Here is a 27888-nt window from a genome sequence, read left to right as displayed (position 1 = left end):
GATCCCCTAGCCCCACCCTGTTCAAGCTAGTCTATGGAGAGGAGTGTGTTTTTCCCTTAGAGATTGAGTTGCCAACTATAAGATTTGCAATCAATCATTCTTTGGGTGACGAACATGCCATTTTTGAGCGCTTTACGACTTTGGCCCACTTGGATGAGCTCAAATTTCAGAGTTTGTTGCACGGGAAAGTGGCTAGCATCGGATCAAGTAACTGCATGATTTAAAAACGAAGAAATATACCTTTAAGAAGGGACCGTTAGTTCTATATTATGATGCACGTAGAGAACTGTTTTTGGGAAAACTTGAGCACAAATGGGATGGTCCATATAAGATCGTAAGAATAGGGAAGAATAAGTCCATGGCATTACTGGTAGAACTTGAGGGAGTGCAATTTAACAATAAGGTTAATCTTAATAATATTAAACCTTATTATATCTAAATGCACTAACAAAATAAGTACCTTGCATTTAATGATAGGTGAATTTACCAATTATTAACAATGGGTGAATTTTTTATTAGGTAAACAATATTTAAACAAAAATTGTTGTTCATTTTATCCATTAAAAATTTATTAGTGTGCAAAGTGCATTAACCGAACTCCAAATTTGAAACTTGAATTCGAAGGTCTCTAAATGCATATTCATTGTTACAAATTATTGTGTGTGGAGCATACTTTTACCAATATGTGCTAGTTTATTTTATTAATTAAAAATGTACGTGTTTAGTACATGAAGTGCATACAATGTGAACGATAGGTTTATTTGATTTTAATTTAAATGATGTGCATTAAGAAGCAATGATGCGCATGGAAAGGGTAATCAATTAGTTCCTTTTAATAATTAAATATAGTTTGTGACACACCAACAAGAAAATAAAAGTTTGATACTTGTAGCATGTGTGAATGAATCCTAATATGAATGAACACACATGAATCTGCTTGTGGAGAGAAAACCACAGCCATGAAGTAATAAAATAAACTAGACATCACTCTTGCTAGCACGTGCAAGAGTCACATCTAGTTTATTTTATTACAAATTGAAAATATGCGTGTTTAGTGCATGAAGTGCATACAATGTGAAAGATAGGTTTATTTTATTTTATTTAAATGATGTGTATTAATTAGCATGGATCCGCGTGAAAAGGGTGATCAACTAGTTCCTTTTAATAATTAAATATAGTTTGTGATGCACCAACAAGAAAATAAAAATTTGATACTTGTAGGGTGTATTAATGCACCCTAATCTGAATGAGCACACACACATTGGCTCATGGAGAGAAAACCACGGCCATGAAACAATCCAACATACAACTCCATCAAGCTAAAATTTTATGATATCATGAGAAAAAATAATTAAAAATATTAAATGTAAATTTTTGATATTTTTAAGATTTTGAGAGAGTTTTTTAATTTTTAATTTCATTTTATTGGATATTCAATTTTATTATAGTGCAACTAGAAATCAAAGGTTCAAGATGGAGCACGGAAATTTTTTGGATTTTTTTAAATTTTCAAGATTTTTTAATAGAATGTGTTTATTTTTATTAGATTTTTAATTTTGTTTTATTTTTTATTTGTAATTTTTAGCTTATGTCTGTGAATAAAACTTTCAATGGAAATTTTTTCTATTTTTGGAATTACTACAAGTTTTATTTGGATTTTTATGATTATTTAAAATTTTTAAGTGTTTTTTATTTTATAGCAATTTAAAATTACAAGAAAGGCATGTACTAGGATTGACTATGTTGTGTATGAGAAGCAACAATTACATGGCATAGCTAAGATGCCACATGCATCCTTGTGCATGAACGACAACTTAAACATCACATTCACTTTTTTTCGAAGAAAGTCCCCGTACGCGAACAACTCGTAAAGGAATGAAAAAAACATATGCACATACAAGAACCCACAATGATAGGGGCCTACATAGGCGGTTCAATGTAGGTGGGGTGGTGGTGGGTTGCGAGTTTCATAAACCAAGGGGGCGATGGCTTGTAAGGGGATGGGATGTGCTTGTAGGGGGGGATGGAGTGTGCTTGTGGGGAAAGTGGGGAGTTGTGAAGGTGGGGGAGAGTGGCAAGGTAGGGAGAGAAAGAGGGTGGGGAGGGTAATGGGGCAAAGAGAAGGAGGAAAGGGGAGGGAGGGAGATCAGTGATGTGAAAGGAGAAGGGAAGAAGGAGGAGTGGAGGAGGAAAGAGGCATAGGTGAAGGGGAGGCAACGACCAAGGTAGGGAGACGTAGGTAGCAAGGTGGGGAGGTAGTGGCGACCAGGCAAAGAGGGAGGCCATGATCAGGTGGAGAGAGGGTGGTAGAGACTAGGCAAAGAGGGAGATGGTGACCAGGTTGGGAGAGAGTAAAGGTCACACATGGACAGGGTGGAGACAATGAAGGACAAGGGAGAAGGAAGGTGGAGGAAATGGAGGAGAAAAGAGAGGAGAGAGGGGAGATGTAGGGGGTGGGGGACGGGGAGAGAGAATCAAGGAGGAGAGAGAAGAAGAAGAAGAAGAAGAAGAAGAAGAAGAAGAAGAAGAAGAGGGGGGTAGGAAGAACTGAATGGGTGAGGAAGAGGTTTGTTTGTTTTTTATTTTAATTTAATTTTTTTCTTTTGTAAAGTTGATGAATGTTTTTTAGAATTTAAATAAAGAACAAAAGGTGAAACTCTTTATCCCCTTGTTCGGCACACAAGCACAGCTTGGGGTGAAAAAAATTACAGCATCATTGGGAAAGAACAGAAAGGGAAGTGCAAAAGTGGGTTGATCCCAATATGTCGAACCTAATCGCATGCATTTCAAGATCAAAACTAGGTGTTAGTATGGACACGCACAAGAATGAGATAAAAATTTCTCAAAAATTTTTTTTTGGAAAAGATCTGGGCTTTAGATTGACATGTGACAAAAAGAAAAATGGGCAAAATGACAAGGGAAATAGGATAGACAACATGAATAATATGTATGGCATGAAAAATAGGTGTTCACATAGAAAATTTAAAAAATTTACCCTAAAAAGAGAAAAAAGTAATAATGAAAATTTTATTTGTCGATATGGAGTACAAGAAAAGGAAGAAATATCTAGTTGGATAAGATGGACAGGGCCATCAGATCAGCATACAGATCTAATGAGAAATAAGGGTGTTCACATGGAAAAAATGGCAAAAATATATAGGAAAAGTGGAAGAAAAATTAATTCAAGACAAGCTATCAATTGAAACAAAGTGCAACAAAAAGAAAAAGCATCATGCAAAAGGTGTTTGACAAGTTGACAGCAGGCAAGAATGTGGTTCTGGGGGCAAGAGGGTATGTTCATATGAAAATTTGTTAGAAATATGTACAAAAATGCAGTAAAAATTTAATAACACAAAATCCATGGGTCAAAAAAATGGGAGAAAAAATAATAAAATTTGGTGTGATGCATAGCTTAAGACTATGCAAGCAGTACACATTTTGATGAGAAAAAAACATGTTCACATGCAAAAATAGCAAAAAACATGTAACAAAAGTCCCGCAAATAGGCAAAAATAAATAATGACCAATCCATGTGTCCAAATGATGGGATATAGAAATAAAAATATTCAAAGAAGGTAAAGATAAGGGTTATCATGTCAAATTAGAGTTTGGACGTGAGAAAGGTGCATTCACATACACATCTAATTTGCGAACAATTCTTCAAAAATTAAAAACAAAGGAACAATTGCTCAAAACAAAAGATAGTAAAAAGAAAAATTGTTGAATTTGAAGAGACAAACAAGGTTATATGATCAAATTTTAGTTCCAGTACATGTAGGGTGCATTCACATAAAAGAATGGGAAAATGAAAAAAAAGGATAAAGCGACAAGGAAAGACCTCTAGGACAAGGTAGAACATGGTGGTTGGATGGGAAAGGGACCCCAATAGGGATTAGATAAAACATGATATCATTTAAAGATCAAGTGCATAGGGATGCATCCCCACACTTTAAACCTTAAGAGATAGGTTTGTCTAATATATATATGTGTATGTGTGTGTGTGTGTGTGTGTAAGAGAATCTCTTAGACCATTCAGATGGTTGGGGTGGACCATTGTCGATACACTGGGGGTTTGAGTCATTCGTAGGAGGTACCACGACTTGCCACAACACACGTCCAGTAGCATGGCAAGAACCATGAAGGAGTACTCAAGGATGTAACATTGTTGATGAAGACCCATTAAGTTATTGGTGATGAATAATATAGCACTCAACTCAACACGCACTCATGTGAGAATGATAGATCAGTCTCTTGCCCACGGCTCAAGTCACTTAGAGAGGAAAGAAGGGAACCAATAACTCACACTCGGTTGAGATATTAACAAGAGGAATTTTGTAGAGATATTATATCAATATGTATAGTTGATGGTGTGTCAGTGCATCCCAACCCATTTGGCATAGCTGCTAGAAGGCAAGCTAGGGAGCCTTACAATGCAGTAGTGGATAGAGTAGAGTGATGGGCCCACTGGTGATAGTAGAGGCTATCCCATGTGTGCATAGGAAAACGTAATCATACCTATCACCAATGTCATAACATCCCTTAATCCTTACCTCTTAGAGTTAGTTGAGTTAAAAATTAGTCACACTTAGCCTCCCCTTTATCTCATGCTATGTTGATAGATATAGGAGGACAACCCATACTCACATCCCCATCTGATTAGGATGAAAGCTTACATCACTCAAGGGGTTGTTGATGAAGAGTGACTTCATCTTGTCGATGATGTTGAATATTGTTTATTGATGAAGAGGCTTATCGAGGGAGGTAACCAATAATTTAGAAACTTGAATTGCATGTAAAAGAGGTCTTTATTGTAGGGATTGGATGCAATTGTTAAAGCACAGGATACATCACACAAAGGGAGGTAGCTTCTGAACTATATCTTGGGGATCTCCACTGAGGAGCCCAATGTTCTGGATTGCAAGGTGAATTTCACTTGCCATAGAAATCGTCGCAGCCAATACCAAACTCACTAATTTCTTTTCCTCATTATTTCACTCTCAAACTTGAAAATGGCTGATTTTTCTTCCAAGATAAGCCAAGGTTTGAATTGTATGTTAAATGAGCCTCAAATTCTTCATTCAAGTCTAGTTAAGAACATCTTTTCAAATTTTGAAGATCCAGAGTTAAGTCTAACAAAGAAAAAGTATTATAGCTTTGAGACAAGTTTGAAACTTGAAGTTGAATTAGATAAAGCTTCTAAGGACCTGTGTATGGGTGTTTGAAAATTCAATATCCTCTCTTTATGTAGTGAAATACCTATAGACACAGATTCTCCGATTATGGCATTTCCTATACTCCTTTCTACCAGTGGTATAAATGACATTAACGTGCATATTGCATGGAAAAAGAAGCTCCTATTAGATGATGAAGAGAAGCTGGGTATTGTTGATGATGAAGAGAACCACCTTATTTTGGTGCTTAATGTTGGGGTAAAAGGCCCTTGGGCTTGCCCATGTATAGTGATTGCCCATATTCTTTATTCATATATATATATGATAGTGCAATAAGGCTGTCTACATACTTTTGGACAACACCTGCATTGTGTGTGCTCTTCTCTCCCACATCTTCCTCTTCTCCTTCTCCACTGCCATTGCTGTTGAGATATTTGCAATCACACCTAATGTAGCGTCTGTGTATGAGGCATTCTGGGCTTAGGACATGCAGGCTGCAGTAATCCCATATGCACAGAGAGGGAAGATTGCTACCCATCCAACAACTATAAAGCATTGTACTTGACTACCACTTTTCATATAGAATGAATACAATGTCATGATGCTTTGTACTTTCAGTTAAGTGTCTTGTCATTGTCAGTCATACACAAGATTGTGTTTATGAGTCCAAGTCTTAATCTTGGAACCTAATTCACTTGTGTAACAAAGAGTGTCTTTGTCTCTATCATCATGAGTTAATTCTTCTTCTTCCATCCACCATAATTCACTGCCATGTCCTAGATCCCGCTCATTTCGACGTGGTATCAGAGCCTAGTTGGGCATGGCATTGCTTCTCCAACCTCTCTTGATTCCTCTCTGCCTCTATCCGCTCAGTGTGAGTGTATGACTCCAATTTATCACTTGAACTCCATAGCCACTGTTTGGCAGTCATAGTCAGATAGGACATACAACACTTGGAGCTTCTATATCTTAGGATACAGGCCAAATCAACTCACGCTTCCTTCTAAGGAATCATTCCTCAAATCAGGGCACTTCATCTTGGCATGAGCAACCCTGACATTGGCCTTTCTACAGCCCAGCATTACGCGATTTTTCCATCACTATCTAGAATTGCACCTGCTCCTATTCATATTGCTGGTGCGCTGCGTGCGCAGGATACAATCTAGCCTAAGATCATAGGGCTTTGGAAGCCCATTAACCAAGCTTCATTACCATGTAAAATTTTTTGGAAATGGTTGAGGATACAATGTACACAGACTAAAAAACCAGGGCTTTCCAGAAACCCTAGAGTTGGCAGCCATAGCCAACTTCTCAAAAGCTTCAATTTTCTTCATTTTCTCACTCCTCTTGGTACACTGAAGCTGCTGCCACTCTGATCTAAGCTCCCAACTAAGTTTCAAGCAAGGATTCAAGTTTTTTACTCGCAAGATTTGTCCATCACACCAGTAAGGAGGGGACTCAAGCAACCGGTTCATCAAGCAAAGCAACAACAAGCATCAAGAATCATCATCTTCAAACCATAGTATCTCTTGATACTAATTCAGTGCTTCTTGGCACTTTTGCTCTTTAACACATTCAAGAATCAACTCACTACTGATTTATCTCTGATTTAAAGCTAAAACTCAATGACCAAAATGAAGTTTTTCATATGGACACATGCTATCAAGGGTGACACAACTACTCTTATTACTCACTTGTACTATGTAGAAGATGTTACTCTCCCTACAGGAAGACATGGAGCTGCCTATATCCAAATTCCATCAGTGCATCCATTTGAAGTCCTTGAAGACATGAAAGTGCAAAAGTTTGAAGATATTTCCACTGTCTCAAAGATTGTACCTTTTCTTGAGGGGGACCATAAAGACAAGAACCAGATGACTAATGCAAGCAAAATCCATGAAAATGATGACCATGAAGGAAAGATCAAAGAGAAAAAGAATAAGAAGAAGAAGCAGACAAATCATGAAGACGCTGAAGCGGCAAGCAAAGTGAACAACAAGTACATGATCAAAAAGGGCAAGCTGGACTACTCCGACAAGAAGACCTACAATGAATTGAAGATCTATGTCAAGAGTAATGCTGAAAACTGCAAGGGCCTACCGGCAGTCCTTGATCCAACTTTTTACTAACTTCTTTAGCCTTGTAATGTCTAGCCCAAATGTCTTTACCATAAGCTTGTAAACTCCCATTGTATCCTTGTACTACAGCCTCTGTAAGGCCCCTGTTACAACCTCTGGATGACCATCATGTTTGTGGTACCCACACTTAGGCTTTTCTGCGATAGCCTCTGGTGTTTTGCCATGTTTATGGTGTGCCCACACTTTGCAGGTGTTACTTTCACTAAAGCCTCTACACACTTTGCACTTTTCTGGTTGTGATTGAGGAGGGGTGTTGAGATATTTGCAATCACACCTAATGTAGCCTCTTTGTATGAGGCAGTCTGGGCTTAGGACATGCAGGCTGTAGTAATCCCATATGCACAAAGAGGGAAGATTGCTACCCATCCAACAACTATAAAGAATTGTACTTGACTACCACTTTTCATATAGAATGAATACAATATCATGATGCTTTGTACTTTCAGTTAAGTGTCTTGTCATTGTCAGTCATACACAAGATTGTGTTTATGAGTCCAAGTCTCAATCTTGGAACCTAATTCACTTGTGTAACAAACAGTGTCTTTATCTACACACTTTTGGACAACACCGACATTGTGTGTGCTCTTCTCTCCCACATCTTCCTCTTCTCCTTCTCCACTGCCATTGCATCCCCTTCAACTGGTATGAGAGCTTTGCATCAAATCTTGATCATGGAGCTTGGCCCAACATTACTTCAGCCCAGTGTAACGTGTTCACCTGTTCGCTCGTAGGACACATCTTAGCAGCCCATCGGAAAGAAGGTCTAGAAAGCTTTGCCCGGCACTCCCGTGGAATGTTATGGGGTTTGCGATCTAGGTCTTTCAAAGTTTGCCACCGTAACGGAAGTATTCCGACTGTTCCCACTTAGGACCAACCTGAATCAGGGGTTTCCTCTAGTGGTTGAATTCCTAAAGAGTGACTAGCGTCGAACCCCAAGCGAACTACTTTACGTAGAAACGCCAGGGTTGAGGCGGATTCATGCTGCACTTGGTTCAAGGAGAATGGGAAACGAGAGGGATGCAAAGCTTGACCTCTCTGCCGATAAGGCATAGTCCCCTTCCGTTCCCCTAAAACAACATAAATCGGGATTCTAGTAACCTCAACTCTAGGTGAGTGTTGCATGTTGTTCATTCCCTTCGAACAAAGTTCCCTGCTGTCGATTCCATTTGAGAAAAGTTCCCAGCCAACTGGGACCACCCATCCGTAGGACGGACCCATGGACACATCCACTGCACTTTCCTCAGGGTTGCTTTAGTTGTCTAATTACCTACCACATTTAGTTGGACACACATAAAACAGCTTCCTTAGTTATTCAGTTAGACACTGATTCCTTCATGTAATCTTAGCACTTGACATAGAAAAATAGTGTCAAACAAGTTCCTTTCCAACGGGTTATCTTATTTATCTTTAGAATACATCCATATAATCCAGCCCGTAGGCTAATCCATAATCCACCTGAAGGCAATCCATAATCTCCCCCAAGGCTATCCAGCAATCCACAGGGATTACTAATCCAAGATTCCACCCGTAGACTAGTATGCGAACCTTGAGATCCAATCCCGAGCCATGTTGACCTCTTGTGCAGGGCCCAGAAGGCAAGGGATTTACGGCCAGAGCTCCCCTTGGCAGCCAAGCGTCCTCCTTCTCCAAGTAGCACCCAACGGAGAAACCTCTCGGGCGGGTTCGGTCCACATTCCTGGCGTGGCTAACAACCCCCTTGGTTAGGGTCAAGTAGACAGTCGAGGATAACTGATTCTGCCTCTCCCTTTAGGCCTTCAACCTGAAGCATTAATTATCTTTCCATCTTTAGTTCCTTGAGTAAACAATGCAAATAGTGCTCCTAAACTATTACAAACACAATCAATCCAGTGGTCGTTTAATTGGCCACCTGCTAAGGAGTGAATTCTTCTCTCTGAATGCATCCAGCATTCGATCTAAGATCAATTGCGACTTGGCAAGTTCCCCAATGGTTTTTTTGTTTACCCTTTTGTCCTTGGGTTAGGGTCATACCCTGTTAACCCAAATTAACCAACACCTTAGTGTTTCTTAAATTAAGACAGTAAATGCTGGCGACCATGTCGCTCTAACTTGATTGATCCTTTGCTTACTAGGCAAAGCATAACCTCCCTTAACTTGGCAAATCATCCCAAGAACAGTGATGTATTAAGATGTAAACTCATCCTCTTGCAAGTTAGACTTGTGCTAGAACCTACCAACCTTATTCCAAGGAGTGGCAATTTATCTTGTGGTTAAGCCACAAAGCCATGCCACGTTGCGACTTATTGCACAAGTGTCACATCTAACTCCTGGGATCATTTCACCCATTGAACGATGTTTCCTGGTCAAGGAATTTTGTTTAGACAAGATGCAGGATTTAGGGTGTCTTCTTACCCAACCCAACTCTAAATGTACTAGGCCGACAACGTTCAGTCCTAGGGTTTCCAAACTCAATACGAGTTTTAGACAAGATGCAAGGTTTAGGGTGTCTTCTTACCCAACCCAACCCTAAATGTACTAGGCCGACAACGTTCGGTCCTAGCCTTTCCAAACTCAATACGAGTTTTAGCATTGGGTCGAACGATCCTTAGGGTAGAAACCCTAGATCGTTGTTTGCATGAGCGTCCAATTGACCCAGACATTCCATGAATGTGGGTAGGACCTTTGGGTTTGAGGGTCTCGACTTGGCGTCCAAGTACGATACTAGGCTGCATTTCTGATGTGCCAAGCTCTAGCTAGTACTTGAGGTGTTTATCGTATCGACTAGATATGCCTATACGAATCCCTTGCGGGTTAGGTGATTTAGCTAAATTGGACTACTTGTCTTGCAATAGGGAATGATCCTCCCTAGAGATGCTAAACTTGTTCTAAAGGTGTAAATAGTTGCAACATGCGATTCATTACTTTTCGGCAACTAAAAGGTTTTGCAATAATTACTTCTTTCCTTACTAAAGTCATGAGAACATCAATTTGGAGATTATCTTACATAGAACCTACAAGATTCACATCAAGGAACTATGCCAACAACCCCTCGTTTAATGCAATGGGATTTCATGCCTTGATAAGCCATGCAATCTTTTCTAAATGCAACTCAATGAAATGAAATTTATGTGCGGCGAATATGTAACCTGCGACCCTTAGATACAACATCCTAAATGAATTTCATGCAAGACTAAGGCTAGTGTTAACTTAATCCATTCCCAAGCATCTTTTTCATGCAACTTACAAGCCCGTGGTTCCATTCCCATATTATTAAATTGTCTAGGGTTTCATTTTCATGCCATGCAACAAACGTTAACAACTCTTTCCATGCGAGACATAACAAGGAAGTTATTAACTAAATGCAAAATACACTTGTTCTTTCACGGCCAATCAAGGATGCACTTAACAATTTCAACTTCTAACTCTAAGCAATATGCGCTTAGGCTTGTTACCTTCGACGTGCACGAAAAAGGAACTTGCAGCTAAGCTCCTAAGATGGACAAGTAGTTTATGTTCGCAACTTTTGGAAACGCAAACGATCCAATTTTCATGACATGCACCAACCCTTGTCCATCGTTCAAAGAGATAATTTATCAAATGTACTTTTATCACTACCACATGAATTAATGATAAGCGAAAAATACATTCTCCCTACGGAATTAAGCGTGCTTAAAGCATTTCTTATACGTGGGATTAAACTCGTGGAAGGTGGGCTTGAGGATCCGTGGGGATGTCCACGTTTATGTTCAGGGAAGAACCTCCCACGGGTGTGCCTTGCATCTTCTTGGGAGCCATTGTAGACATGATTATGGACTCCGCAGATTCCTTCTAGCCTTTACTCTTGCTCTTCGAGACTGCATGTAGGTTCGATGCCTTCTCCCTTGCATAGGAATAGCAGCTTTACGAGCCCAGTTTTTTAAATCGGGGAGGGCACGTAGGAACAAGGCTTATGGGCCTTATCCTTTAGAACCCTCCAAGAAGCTTCTAAAGAGCTTCTGACTCCCAAGAAAACATGGATTGGGAAGGCAATTATTGGCGGGAGGGAAATTAACGACAACAGGAAGTTTACGACGATAAGGCGGAGGTATGGCAACGGCTTGACGGACTAGGTGTGGCAGGGCGGCGTTTTTCTAGGCAGCACGGTGACAGTGTTTCCTTCACTTGTCTCCTCAATATGGTAGCCTCTCTCCTTTTTTGTGCCTTCCCCCAATGCCTAAGGGGTGTTTTTATAATGCAAGAGGGGGGTGGAGGTGGTAGCCACCACGTGGCCTATGCATGGCCCTCCCTCCTCATGCTCCCCACACCACACCTACTTCTTCTCCCACTCCCTCTCCTCCAGCCATCCATCGGCTGGGGGAAGGGATAATTATTTTAAAAAATGTGACTTAACCATACCCATTATTCAATTTCTCCTTCTTCCAATAAGGGTGTTCTCATGGGGCTTTGGCAGTTTTAAACCCCGGCCTGAATTGCACAATGCAGAGGTCTCATTTTTGCGTGTGCGGGGTACGGATTAGGCTGCCAATAATTACGATGAGGGAGATAACCTTGCACAGGTTTTACGCGGCATGCAGGGAGTCAAGTTAAACAATATTTTTGAGCGAAAATATTACATTCTCTCCCCCTTGGAGGAATTGAGATGTCCTCATCTCGAGAAGGATTGGGGGTATTGTTGGTTGAGAGTGCTTTCATCCATCCAAGTGGCATCCTCCTCGAGATAATCTTTCCACTGGACGAGGCATTCTCTAAAGGTTCTGGATCTCAATTGTCTCTCCCTAACATCTTGACTGGCTCTCACCCAGCACTCAAACAAGCACAAAACCAGGGTACCAAGCAGCAAAGTATATGCTTGGAGCTTTGCTCCTCACCATGAAACCTGCAAACAAGCCTCTCTTACCATGAATACACACACAAAAGACTCAAGACACACCCTCACCAATCAAGAAACAAGATCAGGAGGCTCCTCCTCTTCCTCTACACACTCAAGATCCATAGTTGCAGCACAAAGGAAGAGCAAGAAGAAGGATGGACAAAGAGAGTTTTGAAAAGAGGGAAGAGAGAAGTTAAAGAGGCACCACAATCTGCCGTGCTCCAACCTCCTCAACCACTTTTTCCCAAGAACCCCAATTGCACCCTTTTGAACCTTTATTAAATCAAATATTTTTGACCATACAAAAAGACTAAGGTTGAAGCCCTTATGTGTTGCATGTATTCTAGGTAAGATTCCTAAGGTTTTTAAAATCAAGGAACATATGCAATGGCTTTTATAGCTCCAAGCCAAGCATTTACAATGCATAAATGTGTATCAATGAAATACAACTTAGATACAATATCACAAATATTTTTGATAAAGTGAATAACTTGTCGATGTAGATCCCAAATCTTTTAGCCTTTTTGATGACAAAATTGGAGGCTATCATTCCATGACTGGCTCTCACCCAGCACTCAAACAAGCACAAAACCAGGGTACCAAGCAGCAAAGTATATGCTTGGAGCTTTGCTCCTCACCATGAAACCTGCAAACAAGCCTCTCTTACCATGAATACACACACAAAAGACTCAAGACACACCCTCACCAATCAAGAAACAAGATCAGGAGGCTCCTCCTCTTCCTCTACACACTCAAGATCCATAGTTGCAGCACAAAGGAAGAGCAAGAAGAAGGATGGACAAAGAGAGTTTTGAAAAGAGGGAAGAGAGAAGTTAAAGAGGCACCACAATCTGCCGTGCTCCAACCTCCTCAACCACTTTTTCCCAAGAACCCCAATTGCACCCTTTTGAACCTTTATTAAATCAAATATTTTTGACCATACAAAAAGACTAAGGTTGAAGCCCTTATGTGTTGCATGTATTCTAGGTAAGATTCCTAAGGTTTTTAAAATCAAGGAACATATGCAATGGCTTTTATAGCTCCAAGCCAAGCATTTACAATGCATAAATGTGTATCAATGAAATACAACTTAGATACAATATCACAAATATTTTTGATAAAGTGAATAACTTGTCGATGTAGATCCCAGATCTTTTAGCCTTTTTGATGACAAAATTGGAGGCTATCATTCCTCCCACACTTAAATTGGTGAGCTCCCGCGAACCAAAGAACCATAATAAACTTCCATTGTAAGCTTCAATAAACACTTCATATCCTTCTTCTCATTTCTTCACACTTCCATGGATCATTTGTCCACTTCTTCAACTACCATTATCTCTTCACATCAATATTTTGTCTTGATTCCAAACACCCATCACTAACTAATACACTGATAAGGATGAATACCACAACACTTTGATTTTGGGAGACACACTATCTCCATGAAGAAGAAACGTTGAAAATCCACCAATTTGACACAAAAAAGGTGAAAAACCCACAAAAGATCTTCAAAGTAGCACTCCCACTTCATCAGATTTATCTTTAATGTTCTCCCACCCATTTGACTCAATGCTTGGCTTATTCAAAGAAAAGACAGAAATAGAACATTGGATGCTTGATTTTCTTTAATCTGTTGCATATGAACTCCTGCCTGCCATAGAGTGGTTAACCTTAGGGTTTTAAGGTTTTGATAAAAGCAAAAAAAAAAACCATCTGATCTTCTTTTCGGTTGCCGTCTCGTGCAGACGCCGCCTGTGGATGAGGGCGTCAGTATATGTGGATTGTCTGGTGGACGACGGCACAACAGCAACAAAATGTTCTTCTTCTTCTTCTTCTTCCTCCTCCTCTCTCCTTGCCTTCTTTATTTCGTCTCCGACAGTCCGACTGGCCCTGCGTTCCTCTGCGTTCAATAACCTGCCTTCGGAGAATCGAAGTCCTTGCCCCTCCCCTCCATCGCCACCGTCATCGCCAACCCGGCCGGCCTTCCCTCAGATCAACAGCCCCAATTCCATACCCCTTGGCGCAGATTACTCCTCCTCCTCCTCTCAATCCGGTTTCCTCCTATCAGTTAGGGTTTCATCCAGAAACCAGGGTTTCAGGATTCCTCCTGCACAATGCTCCCCGCTCCCCGCCTAACCACAGGATGAGAGGCGGAGAAGGCCTTTCACTCGTGCTGCTTTGTCTCGTCTTCCTCCTTACCCTCGCCATATTCTTTATTCTCCATTTTTTTACGGCTTCTGAGAAGAATGAACAGGCATTATAGATCTGAGCCGCTATTTCTCTGCATTGGCAAAAGGCTATCATCGTTGCTTCCTCTCCTTCTTCATTCACTTATTCTTCCTCCTCGCTATCTGAAAACTTTAGAGTAATGCTCATGAGGCTATCATCAGATAGACTTAATCCAGCCAAATCTCCACAGACGTGGACCTCGCATCAACGATCGGAAAGCTTTCCTTTGATGGTTCAGACTGCAGTTGTATGCATACACTGTTCATGCTGCTTGCACTTGCTGTTTCCATTGCCTCACCATCATGGAAGATGCCTCAGGAAACCCCTCGGAGTAAAAAGAATATCAAGCTAGGCACTCAACCACAATTCATTGGCCGCTTTTCAATATGGTCTTCTTTCCAAGAACTGATTCTCTTAACTCCCTGCTCTTCAAAGATCTTGAAAACCTGCTCTTTACTTTGCAGAATCCATGGCTAGCCCGGTCCCGGCAACGGAACCAAAAATGACTGGCTCTCACCCAGCACTCAAACAAGCACAAAACCAGGGTACCAAGCAGTAAAGTATATGCTTGGAGCTTTGCTCCTCACCATGAAACCTGCAAACAAGCCTCTCTTACCATGAATACACACACAAAAGACTCAAGACACACCCTCACCAATCAAGAAACAAGATCAGGAGGCTCCTCCTCTTCCTCTACACACTCAAGATCCATAGTTGCAGCACAAAGGAAGAGCAAGAAGGATGGACAAAGAGAGTTTTGAAAAGAGGGAAGAGAGAAGTTAAAGAGGCACCACAATCTGCCGTGCTCCAACCTCCTCAACCACTTTTTCCCAAGAACCCCAATTGCACCCTTTTGAACCTTTATTAAATCAAATATTTTTGACCATACAAAAAGACTAAGGTTGAAGCCCTTATGTGTTGCATGTATTCTAGGTAAGATTCCTAAGGTTTTTAAAATCAAGGAACATATGCAATGGCTTTTATAGCTCCAAGCCAAGCATTTACAATGCATAAATGTGTATCAATGAAATACAACTTAGATACAATATCACAAATATTTTTGATAAAGTGAATAACTTGTCGATGTAGATCCCAAATCTTTTAGCCTTTTTGATGACAAAATTGGAGGCTATCACATCTAAGATCCTGTCAGGATGTAGCTCAAGGACTCCTTGGCTAGGCATTACAACTTGTTGGTCGTCAAGTAGATGGCTAGGATTAGTTACATACTTCTTCAGTAGGCTAATATGAAATACATTATGAACCTTTAGGTTCTTTGGGAGTTGCAGTCTATAAGCATTAGGTCCTAGGCACTTGAGGATCTTGTAGGGTCCACAATACCTTGGGCTTAACTTCTTGCATTCTCCTAAGGATGGGGAACTCTTCTTTGGGCGTACGCGAATGAAGACCATGTCTCCTTCATCAAAGGTTCGATCTTGACGTTTCAAATCTGCATATGCCTTCTGTCTATCCTTGGCGGCTTGGATGTCCTGTCTTATGGACTTCATTTGGTCATCCATATCTTCCAGCATCTGCCTTGAAGCTTCAACCCTCAAGGTTGGATCCGAGAAGTTTAAAGGACTTCGACAATCATGCCCATACAATGCTTGAAAAGAGGTCATCTAAATGCTTTCTTGGTAGGAAGCATTGTAGGCAAACTCAACCATTGACAAGTATTGAATCCACCTTTTTCATTCATGGCAGCAGTGTGCCCTTAGCATATCCTCAATGACTTGGTTGACTCACTCCATTTGACCATTGGTTTGGGGATGGTAAGCTGTACTAAAAGTGATTTAAGTCCCAATGGCTTCAAAGATAGCTCTCCAAAAGTGTGATGTGAAGAGAGAATCACAATCACTAATGATCCTTCTGGGCAACCCATGTAGTTTGAATATCTCCTTGATGAACAACCTTGCAATGTCTGAGGCTTTATAGTTTTTCTTAACAAGAATAAGATGTGCAACCTTAGTAAGCATTTCAACCACAACCATAATGGAGTTGTATCCTCCCTGGACCTGGGGTAGGCCAACAACAAAGTCCATACTGATGAATTTCCATTTCATTTGGGGAATGTCAAGTGGTTGCAACTTTCCTGGCATTTTGATATGTTCAGCCTTGATACTTTGACAAGACAAACACTTAGTGACATATTTGAGAACGTCACCTTTAAGCCTCTCCCAATAGTAGCTCTTCCTGACTGCATTGAGGGTCTTGGCATAGCCAAGATGTCCTGAGAAAGGGGAGTCATGAGCTTCCCAAAGTATCTTCTGGTTGAGTGACTGGCTTGCCAGTATACATAATCTCGCTCTATAGTAGACAAGTCCACTATTGATAGAGAATTCTTGATACTTAGCTTGTAGCTTCAGGTCTTGATCCTTGATAGGGATCTCCCTTAGCATCTTCTAATAGGGTGGATCATGGCATGCTTCTTCTCTAGCTAGCTCAAGTATTGGGTTGGTTGGCATGGATACCTTGGTGGCTAGAGATCTAGTTGTTGATGGATCTTCAAGATTAGAGAATTAAGGAATGCCTTGCGATTGAGTGCATCGGCAACTACATTCTCCTTTTCAGGCCGGTATTTGATTTCAAAATCATACTCCTCTAGCACTTCAATCCATCAACATTGCCTCATGTTGAGCTCGTTCTGGCTAAAGATCCACTTGAGACTTTTATGATCCGTCACTAGGGTAAACTTGTTACCCAGCAGGTAGTGTCTCCAAAGCTTGAGAGTGTGGATGACAGCTAACAACTCCAGATCGTGTGTGGCATAATTCTTCTCATGGCTCTTCAGTTTCCTTGAAGAGTATGCTACAGGATGACCTTCTTGCATAAGCACACATCCTAAGGCAAGTTTTCTAGCATCAGTTACTACTTCGAAATCCTTACTAAGATCTGGAAGTTTCAAGATAGGTCCTAATACCAAACTTTGCTTTAGACTATCAAAGCTAGATTGTTCAACAGGTGACCATACAATTGATGTTTGCTTCTTCAATAGATTCGTCAAGGGCACTGCAATCAAAGCACAGTTTTTGATAAAGACCATGTACCATCCTGTCAATCCAAGGAAAACTGTGTATTTCTTTGACAGTTGTTGGTATTGGCCATTCCAAAACATCTCTGACTTTGGCCGGATCCATTGAGATTCCTTCTGCTGATAGGATGGATCCTAGATATTCAATTTGATGTTTAAAGAATGCACACTTCTTCATCTTGGCATAAATCTTGTGTGCCCTCATTGTCTCAAGGACAGTGATATTCTTCCTATTTGGAGTAGACTAAAGTATCGTCGAAGAAGACGAGTATGAAGTCATCAAGGTATGGGCTAAAGATATATTGTATTAACCTATTGAAGGTGGCAGGTGCATTCGTCAACCCGAATGACATGAACCTGAATTTGCAAATTCCTCATTACATTACATGTCCACTTCAACTTTTAGCCAAGTGACCAAATCACTTTACTCCTTTATCAATATACACAATCAAGACAATCATTGATAAAAAGAATTCTTATTTCATTCATATGGGCATAGCCCTTTCGGAGTACAATATTTCTTGGGGCAATGGAACAAGCTGATACATTAATTCTAGGAGAATAAGATGTTGTTACATTTAGCTACATGAATTGTGTAATAGTATGGATTGGGGTCATGGATTTTCAGGAATCGATAAGTCATTGGAAGATTAGGGTATCTTTTCCTCTGATATCCATTCTTCTCATGACATCCCAACACATTAATTCTGTCGGCAGGGATTACTCGAGTCACTTCCCTGTACACATACGCATTCTGCTTGACCCCTCAACATGTAGGGTTGCATTTGCGTGAGCCTCAACAAAGATGAATAGCTTCACGATCTTTAAGTCCTCCATCCACTTGATTCTCTTCAAGTTGGTTTGAAGGTACACAAGTCCGTGGGTAGCTATATAATAGATCTCTAAAACACCCATCCGTCTCCGTTCCATGTACAAGGGTGATGGATTGTAGATTCAGTCTAGGATATTCATTATATCGAGCCTTCATCGATAATCAGAAGCACGCATCGCGCTCATAAACATGACCTGGAACACCAGGAATTTATTCCATGATTCATGACTCTGCAAGACAGCATCGATAAGTAAGGAAATGTTCTTTACATCAACATTTTCTTTACTTCTTCTTATTAAGTTCTTATAAAGACAGATCCCTCATTGATTCACTCTGATACCAACTGTAACGTGTCCACCTGTTTGCTCGTAGGACACGTCTTAGTAGCCCATCAGAAAAGAGGGTCTAGAAAGGCACTCCCATGGAATGTTACAGGGTTTGTGATCTAGTTCTTTCTGAGTCTACCACGTAGCGGAAGTATTCCTACCGTTCCCACTTAGGACCGACCTGAATCAGGGGTTTCCTCTAGTGGTCAAATTCCTAGAGAGTGACTAGTGTCGAACCCCACGTGAACTACTTTACGCAGAAACACCAAGGTCAAAGCGAATTCATGCTGCACTTGGTTCAAGGACAATGGGAAACGAGAGGGATGCAGAGCTTGACCTCTCTGCCCATAAGGCATAGTCCCATTCCATTCCCCTAAAATAGCATAAATCGGGATCCTAGTAACCTAAACTCTAGGTCAACATTGCCTGCTATTCATTCCCTTCGAGCAAAGTTCCCTGCAGTCGATTCCATTTGAGAAAATTTCCTGGCCAACCGGGACCACCCATCCATAGGATGGACCCATGGCCACATTCACCACACTTTCCTCAGGGTTGCTTTAGTTGTCTAATTACCTACCACATTTAGTTGGACATGCATAAAACAACTTCCTTAATTAGCCAGTTAGACACCGATTCATTCACGTAATCTTAGCACTTGACACAGAAAAACAATGTCAAACAAGTTCCTACTCAACAGGTTATCTTATTTATCTTTGGAATACATCCATATAATCCAGCACGTAGGCTAATCCATAATCCGCCTGAAGGCAATCCATAATCCGCCCCAGACTATCCAGTAATCCACATGGATTATTAATCCAAGATTATGCCCGTAGACTAGTATGTGGGAATGAAGATCAAATCTCGAGTCACATTGGCCTCTTGTGTAGGGCTCGGAAGGCAAGCGATTTACGGCCAGAGCCCCCCTGGCACCGAAGCATCCTCCTGCTCCAAGTAGCGCCCAACAGAGAGACCTCTCGTGGCGGGTTCGGTCCACGTTACCGGCGCGGCTAACAACCCCTTTGGTTAGGGTCAGGCAGACAGTTGGCGGTAACCGATGCTGCCTCTCCCTTCAGGCCTTCAACCTCAAGCATTAATTATCTTTCCATCTTTAGTTCCTTGAGAAAACAATGCAAATAGTGCTCCTAAACTGTTACAAACACAATCAATCTAGTGGTCGTTTAATTGGCCAACTGTTAAGGAGTGAATCCTTCTCTCCGAATGCATCCAACATTCGATCCGGGATAAATTGTGACTTGGCAAGATCCCCAAGGGTTTGTTTGTTTACCCTTTTGTCCTTGGGTTAGGGTCATACCCTGTTAACCCAAATTAACCAACACCTTACTGTTTCTTAAATTAAGACAGTAAATCGTGGCGATCATGTCGCTCTAACTGAATTAATCATTTGCTTACCAGGCAAAGCATAACCTCCCTTAACTTGGCAAATCAGCCCAAGAACGGCGATGTAATAGGATTTCAACTCATCCTCTTGCAAGCTAGACTTGTGCTAGAACCTACCAACCTTATTCCAAGGAGTGGCAATTTATCTTGTGGCTAAGCCACAAAGCCATGCGACGTTGCGACTTATTGCACAAGTGTCGCATCTAACTCATGGGATCATTTCACCCATTGAACGACGTTTCTTGGTTAAGGAATTTTGTTTAGACAAGATGCAGGGTTTAGGGTGTCTTCTTACTCAACCCAACCCTAAATGTACTAGGCCGACAACGTTCGGTCCTAGCCTTGCCAAACTCAATACGAGTTTTAGCATTGGGTCGAACGATCCTTAGGGTAGAAACCCTAGATCGTTGTTTGCATGAGCGTCCAATTGACCCAAACATTCCATGAATGTGGGTAGGACCTTTGGGTTTGAGGGTCTCAACTTGGCATCCAAGTACGATACTAGGCTGCATTTCTGACGTGCCAAGCTCTAGCTAGTACTTGAGGTGTTTATCGTATCGACTAGATATGCCTATACGAATCCATTGCAGGCTAGGTGATTTAGCTAAATTGGACTACTTGTCTTGCGACATGGAATGATCCTTCCCTAGAGATGATAAACTTGTTCTAAAGGTGTAAATAGTTGCAACATGAGATTCATTACTTTTAGGCAGCTAAAAGGTTTTGCAATAATTACTTCTTTCCTTGCTAAAGTCATTATGAACGTCAATTTGGAGATTATCTTGCATAGAACGTACAAGATTCACATCAAGGAACTATGCCAACAACCCCTCGTTTAATGCAATGGGATTTCATGCCTTGATAATCCATGCAATCTTTTCTAAATGCAACTCAATGAAATGAAATTTATGCACGACAAATATGTAACATGTGACCCTTATATACAACATCGTAAATGAATTTCATGCAAAACTAAGGCTAGTGTTAACTTAATCCATTCCCAAGCATCTTTTTCATGCAACTTACAAGCCCGTGGTTCCATTCCCATACTATGAAATTGTCTAGGATTTCATTTTCATGCCATGAAATAGACGTTAACAACGCTTTCCATGCGAGACATAACAAGGAAGTTATTAACTAAATGCAAAATACACTTGTTCTTTCACGGCCAATCAAGGATGCACTTAACAATTTCAACTTCTAACTCTAAGCAATATGCGCTTAGGCTTGTTACCTTCAAAGTGCACAAAAAAGCAACATGCAGCTAAGCTCCTAAGACGAACAAGTAGTTTATGTTCGCAACTTTTGGAAATGCAAACGATCCAATTTTCATGACATGCACCAACTCTTGTCCATCGTTCAAAGAGATAATTTATCAAATGTACTTTTATCACTACCACATGAATTAACGATAAGAGAAAAATGCATTCTCTCTATGGAATTAGGCATGCTTAAAGAATTTCTTATACATGGGATTAAACTCGTGGAACCTGGGCTTGAGGATCCGTGGGGATGTCCATGTGTATGTTCGGGGAAGAACCTCTCGTGGGTGCGCCTTGCATCTTCTTGGGAGCCATCGTAGATGTGATTATGGACTCTATGGATTCCTTCTAGCCTTCACTCTCGCTCTCCGAGGTTGCTTGTAGGTTGATCCCTTCTCCCTTGCGTAGGAATTGGAGCTTTACGAGCCTCGGTTTTTAAAATTGGGGAGGGCACGTAGGAACAAGGCTTATGGGCCTTATCCTTTAGAAGCTTCCAAGAAGCTTCTAAAGAGCTTCTGACTCCTAGAAAATGTGGAAGGGGAAGGCAATGATTGAGGGGAAAAAAATTAACGATGATAGGAAGTTTATAACGACAAGGTGGAGGTATGGCAGTGGCCTGACGAACTGGGCATGGCAGGGCGGCGTTTTTCTAGGTAGCAGGGCGGCAGCATTTCCTTCACTTGGCTCCTCAATACGACAGCCTCTCTCCTTTTTTGTGCCTTTCCCCAATGCCTAAGGGGTGTTTTTATAGTGCACAAGGGGGGGGGAGGTGGTAGCCACCACGTGGCCTATGCATGGCCCTCCCTCCTCATGCTCCCCACACAACACCTACTTCTTCTCCCACTCCCTCTCCTCCAACCATGCATCGGCTGGGGGAAGGGATAATTATTTTAAAAATTTTGACTTAACCATACCCATTATTCAATTTCTACTTCTTCCAATAAGGGTGTTCTCACGCGGCTTTGGCCGTTTTAAACCCCGGCCTCAATTGCACAATGTGGAGGCCTCATTTTTGTGCGTCCGGGGTATGGATTAAGCTGCCAATAATTATGATGAGGGAGATAACCTTGCACAAGTTTTACGCGGCATACGGGGAGTCAAGTTCAATAATATTTTTGAGCGAAAATATTACACCTAGACTGAAGACCTAGAGCTTGGAGCTTCAATGCTAGCCATGGCTTCTTCCCCCTCCAAGGTAAGATTTCATCTCCCACCTCTCCCCGCCCCTCATAGGCTCTTTGTAGGTGCTCCATGCCTTCATTGGGCACCTTATATGCCCCCATTTCCCCTCGTATCTTGAGCATAACCAGCAGGTCCCATAGTAGCAGCTCACGTTTTTATTGCGCCTGTTCCAAAATGTGGCTCAAAAATCCAATTTTTTCTCATATCTTGGGCATCCGGAACCCAATTTAGGAAAGGTAAGAGTCTAACTTGGGTTTTTGGCACACTCCAAACACAATGGCAATGTTAGATCTGCCAAATTATGATCACAGAATGTTATGCAATAGATCTGAGTTGATTTACAACAAGAAAATGTCATGCTCTTACCTTATGTGATGCTTCCGAGGCTTGCTATTTGATGATGCCCAGATGCTTTGAGGATGTTAGCGCAATGTTTTGAGATGCTTTTGGACTTGGTTTAAGCTTCCATAGCTCTATTTATGTAGGGATTTATTGTTGTACATTGTCTGGGCAGCAAGGTTTTATCAGGGACGGCTTATGCACAATGCTCTTTATTGACATTCCGGTGTCCTGTTGGATGTATTGATGCTTGATCATCATGGTTTATGCTCAAATATGATATTTGAGAGCTATTGAGCCTTGATTTGGATATGAACACTTTGATGTTGATTGGGATTTATGATACCTTGGTTAACAGGTTATTTTACCTCCAGTTTTATTATACCTATGGTCTATGGGTGCTCCCGACTACTCAAGATGATATACTAATGTATTTGGATGATGACACTTTGATGTTTATGCTCTCAATGCTTCTTGAGAAAAGATTAGAGTTAAATCCTTATTTGATTGTCATTTTCTTTGCAGTTGGCATTTCACTTGACAAGGTTTATGCCCCGTGCTACCCATTATGGGACCAATGTCTAATGTGGATGCTTTTGGGTTTGCCTACAGTATGGAAGATGTTTGGGATTGAATCGACTTGAATTTGAGAATTTTGTGGAGCATTTTGCATTTGGTTGGCTTATCACTTATGCAGCTTGGATTCTATTTGGCCCTTAATTCCCCAATTATAGATCTTGGATTTACTTGGATGTAGATACATGTTTGAGCAGTGCTTGCTCCATTGTCTTGGCAGTTGGTTATTGAGCTTTCATTGCTCATTGAAACTTGGTTCTTTGTGGGTTACTCCTTGATTAGTGGACTTCTTCACAGTGCTTGGGTTTAGCAGTTATGGCTTTGTTGCTTTTGTGTTGCCTAGCTTCTATGCTAGTTGGGTTGCTTTTGCCCATACAGGTAAGAGAGCAGTTGCTCTTGATGCTTGCCTAGCTATGCACTTTGTCTAATGTCATGTACTTTACAGAGCCACAAATTGGGATGTTGTGTACAGATACTTGAGCTTTTCGTGGAGCTTGACTCTTGCAGGATTTTTGGCCTCTTGTTGGTCTTGGTTTGACTTGGCTTTTCCCAGATGGCATTATGTACTACAAAGCTAGGGTTATGAGTATGGTTATGGACTGATTTTATGGCTGAAAATTGTACACTCTCATGATAGATGTCTTTTGATTTATGCTACTGTGGTTGGCTATGTCATGCAATTCCCTACAAGGTTTGCTCACGTGGGAGCTTCTACATCTTTGCTTGATACCTCTATGTTCCCTTTTCTATTATGGATGGATGAGTCCTTGCAGTAACATGCTTCTACCATTGATGTACTTGCATGTCATCAACCATTGATGTACTTGCATGTCTGATGAGCAAGTTCCCTCTATTGGGATAGCCCTAGACTCCTTGAGATCTTTAGATGTCTTGGATAGCCCTATTGATGAGGCTTTAGATGCTTTGTCTTCTTCTTCTTCTACAGATGTATGCTTCCATTGTGGGAAGCATGGGCATGTTAAAAGAAAATGTTTCAAATGGATTAGAGAGCAGCAGAGACAGAGATGGACTTGACATGAGCTGAGAGTCAGAGATACAAGAGATGTAGCAGGTGTTACCACTAATACTAGTGGTGAGGTACATGTTGTTATCCATGATGATGCAGTTGAGCATGTACTCCTGTCATCTAGTTTCCCTACAACTTTCTTGCTCAGTGATATGGCCTATGTCTCAAATTGGCTATTGGATTCTATGGCATCTTGTCATGTTACCCCACATAGAGCATGGTTCTCTACTTATAGGGAGTTTGATGGATGCATTTCTTTGGGCCTTGAGCAGACTTATGCTATTCTTGCTACATGGGATATACACCTAGCTTTGCTTGATGGGACTTCTATTATGCTCCATGATGACTTACATGTTTCTATGCTCAGTAAGAGCTTCATGTCTATCTGTCAGTTGCATGATGCAGGTTTTAGTGTCTCTCTTGCAAATCGATCTTGGAAGATCAATCGTGGTTGCTTGGTCTTGTCCAAAGGTACTAGAGATGGTTCTCACTACCTAGTGCATGTCTCTCATATGGGAGATTCAATGGTTGCAATTACACAAATACCACATGCATTGTTATGGCATTATCGCCTAGACCATATGCGCCACAGAGAGATGTAGATCTTATCTTGTATGGACTCATTGTTGCCTGCTTTGTTACTTATAGATCTTGATGCTTGCCTTGATTGTACTCTTAGTCCTTGTAGAGCCTCCTTGGCTTATGGCAATCATACAAGGCATGCTCCTATAGATCTTGTCCATTTTGCAATATATGGACCTATGCCTTTCCAATCATTTGTGGTGGAGCGTCGTACTTTGTGACCTTTGTTGATCAAGCTACCCACCATGTTTGGGCTTTTCCCTTGGTGTGCTAATTGAGGATGTTGTAGTTATGCTTGACAGGTTTATGGATTCTACTGTAGCCTACAGATTATGAGATTTGGATTCCCAACATGTTATATGTAGCTATCATGCTATCTTTTATGAGACACAGACATCTCTCAAGCCTCTTGATGCGCATTCAGTGTGCTTTATGGTTGATGCTATAGCTGTATATTAGTATTTCGCTTTGCTGAGGCTGCATACTATCTTGAGAGCCCGTCCAGGATGCTAACCCCTCTTCTATGATTGACTTTGGAGAGTCTATGTGCTCTCACCTGTCTCATATGTGCCACACTAATGCTATGCGCTACTTTGATGCTTATGCATTACAGCCTTGCACTCAAGAGTTGTGCTTGCTTCATGAGAAGCATTTTTGGATTGCGCCACTGTATGGAGCTATGGGATCAGTGATCTCCTAGATGTCATGGACTCGGGGATGCTTGACTCTTCTTTCAGAGGATCTCGCTTATTGCACAGCTCGCTTTTTGATTTGGCATTGGGTGAGATGTCATGATTGCTCACCTTCTCTCTTCTCTTTTTTCTTTTTTTTTCACTCCCTGGCCCATTGGCCTTTTAGTGGGGGGTTGTTGGGGTAAAGGGCCCTTGGGCCTGCCCCCATGTATAGTGACCACCCATATTCTTTATTCATATATATATGATAGTGCAATAAGGCTGTCTACACACTTTTGGACAACACCTACATTGTGTCTGCTCTTCTCTCCCGCATCTTTCTCTTCTCCTTCTCCACTACCATTTCATCCCCTTCACTTGATCCATAAAGCACAAAAGAATATTTGTATGAATTTGATGATTTATATGAAGGTCCAAGCTTTATAATAATTGAAAGAGTGTGTCACTTCGATAACTTGTGCCTTGAGAGGAATTGAATCTATGTTGGCTTCATATTCTTATCCAAACAAAGTTACCCTTAGCTCATGAACTTGCTTTGAGAATTCTCCTTGTATCTAAACTTCTTCTTCTATGTATTAACCTTGGGTTGAGTACTCTTCATCATCCTTGGCTCCCATCTCACAAAGCATCCCTGTGTGACGAGTGACTTTTGCGAACTCCTGTGCATATCCCATACAACACCGAGAGATGAAGTGATGACAAAAAGAAAGCTTTGATGTTTTCTCACATAAATTGCTTTCTTAGATAAAGCACGGCACAAAAACACAAGCTAACAAATATGCATTTATATTCTCACACTAAGCTCAAGTTGTCTACTTGTGACCATAAAGTGCCTTTATCAACATGCATACACTTGTCTTATGTGTGTTCACCCCAAGAGACCATGAAGCATATGCCTCCTCATGTAAGTCATTATTCAAAAATTCAACTAACTTCCTTCTTTAGAAGTATCATGCATGTTATCCAAGGGAAATCATGTTGTGCCATGAATCAAAGGGCAATTGTGTCAATGTGCTACGAGTTTGTAGAGGACATAAAAGAAGAAGCAAGACGAAGGAATATTTGCAATGGTGCTTTTGGTGGAAATCCTTAGGAAGTTAAAAGCCAAGGAGAACTTTGAGCATTAGTCACACAATCCAATATTTGACCAAACAAGCACCATGAGAAACAACCCCACTTGCTTGTAGCCTTGCCCTCTCTCTAATCTTGATGTGATATCTCTCTAGACATGGCTTTTCCTTCCCTTTTCTTTTGGAGATTGATAGGGTCATAGGATTGAGGAAAGGAAGAGAGGAAATAACTTATGTTTGCGCAAGAAGGTAAAGGAAGAGAGGAAATAATTCGTGCGAGAGGAAATAATTCATGCTCGTTTGTACATCATGGAGGGAAGGAATTTTAGAAGTTTTAGGAGTAAGGATTCATGGATTCAATTTTTAGATAACATAAGGGGAGAAATTACACTCACCTTAAAGTAAGAGTTAAAGCAACAACTTTTAAAACTACTCATTATGGCCCAATTTAGCTTCATAATTTAATATAATTTCTCTTGGCTGCTTTTTATCCATATGTTTCCATTCAAAGTGATGTATTATCTTGTGTTTTTGTGGTCTATCAAAGAATTCTATGAAGAATTTGAAGAGCATGATGGATTCTGTTAAGGTTAAAGCTGTGGGAGAATTGTTTCTATGAAGCTGCGTGAAGATTTCTTGTTCATGGTGTTCTTTTAGGATGGTGATATCTAATGAAAATACATATTGTCATTAACTAAACTACTGTCATCCCATCTTTGCTACAGACTCTTACATAAGTGGAGCCATCATCCCTCAACTTAGTCTCCATTCATGCTGTTATAATAGATGGCTAACCCAATATAACATCATATGAGTAAATGTATTACAAAAAGAAATGAAAATCCTCCTACATATCATCTATAGATATCTTTATATTTAGACAATGCATAATATACAATTTTCCTGTGGTGTTATTGGTAGGTCTCATCCTCCAACCCTGATCCATATCAACCGGCCACTTTTGACTCTCATAAACTCTGTGCACAAGTATAGTAAAGAAAACCACGCAAAATTAACAGATAAGATTATTGGAACCGAAAACACAACATCTCTGACCCATCCTCAAGCAAAGCAATGCATGGATTAGCCTTCTCACCTATTTTGACCATTGTCTCCATGGTTGCATGAGCCTATTTACATCTAGAAAAGTGAATGAAAGATACCAAGATAGGTATGTCATC

This window comes from Lygodium microphyllum, unplaced genomic scaffold (genome assembly GCF_053477565.2).
Source record: "Lygodium microphyllum isolate KBCC unplaced genomic scaffold, Lygodium_microphyllum_v1.1.10 scaffold_31, whole genome shotgun sequence".
Classification (NCBI taxonomy): Eukaryota; Viridiplantae; Streptophyta; class Polypodiopsida; order Schizaeales; family Lygodiaceae; genus Lygodium; species Lygodium microphyllum.
Note: the sequence above shows the minus strand (reverse complement) of the source record.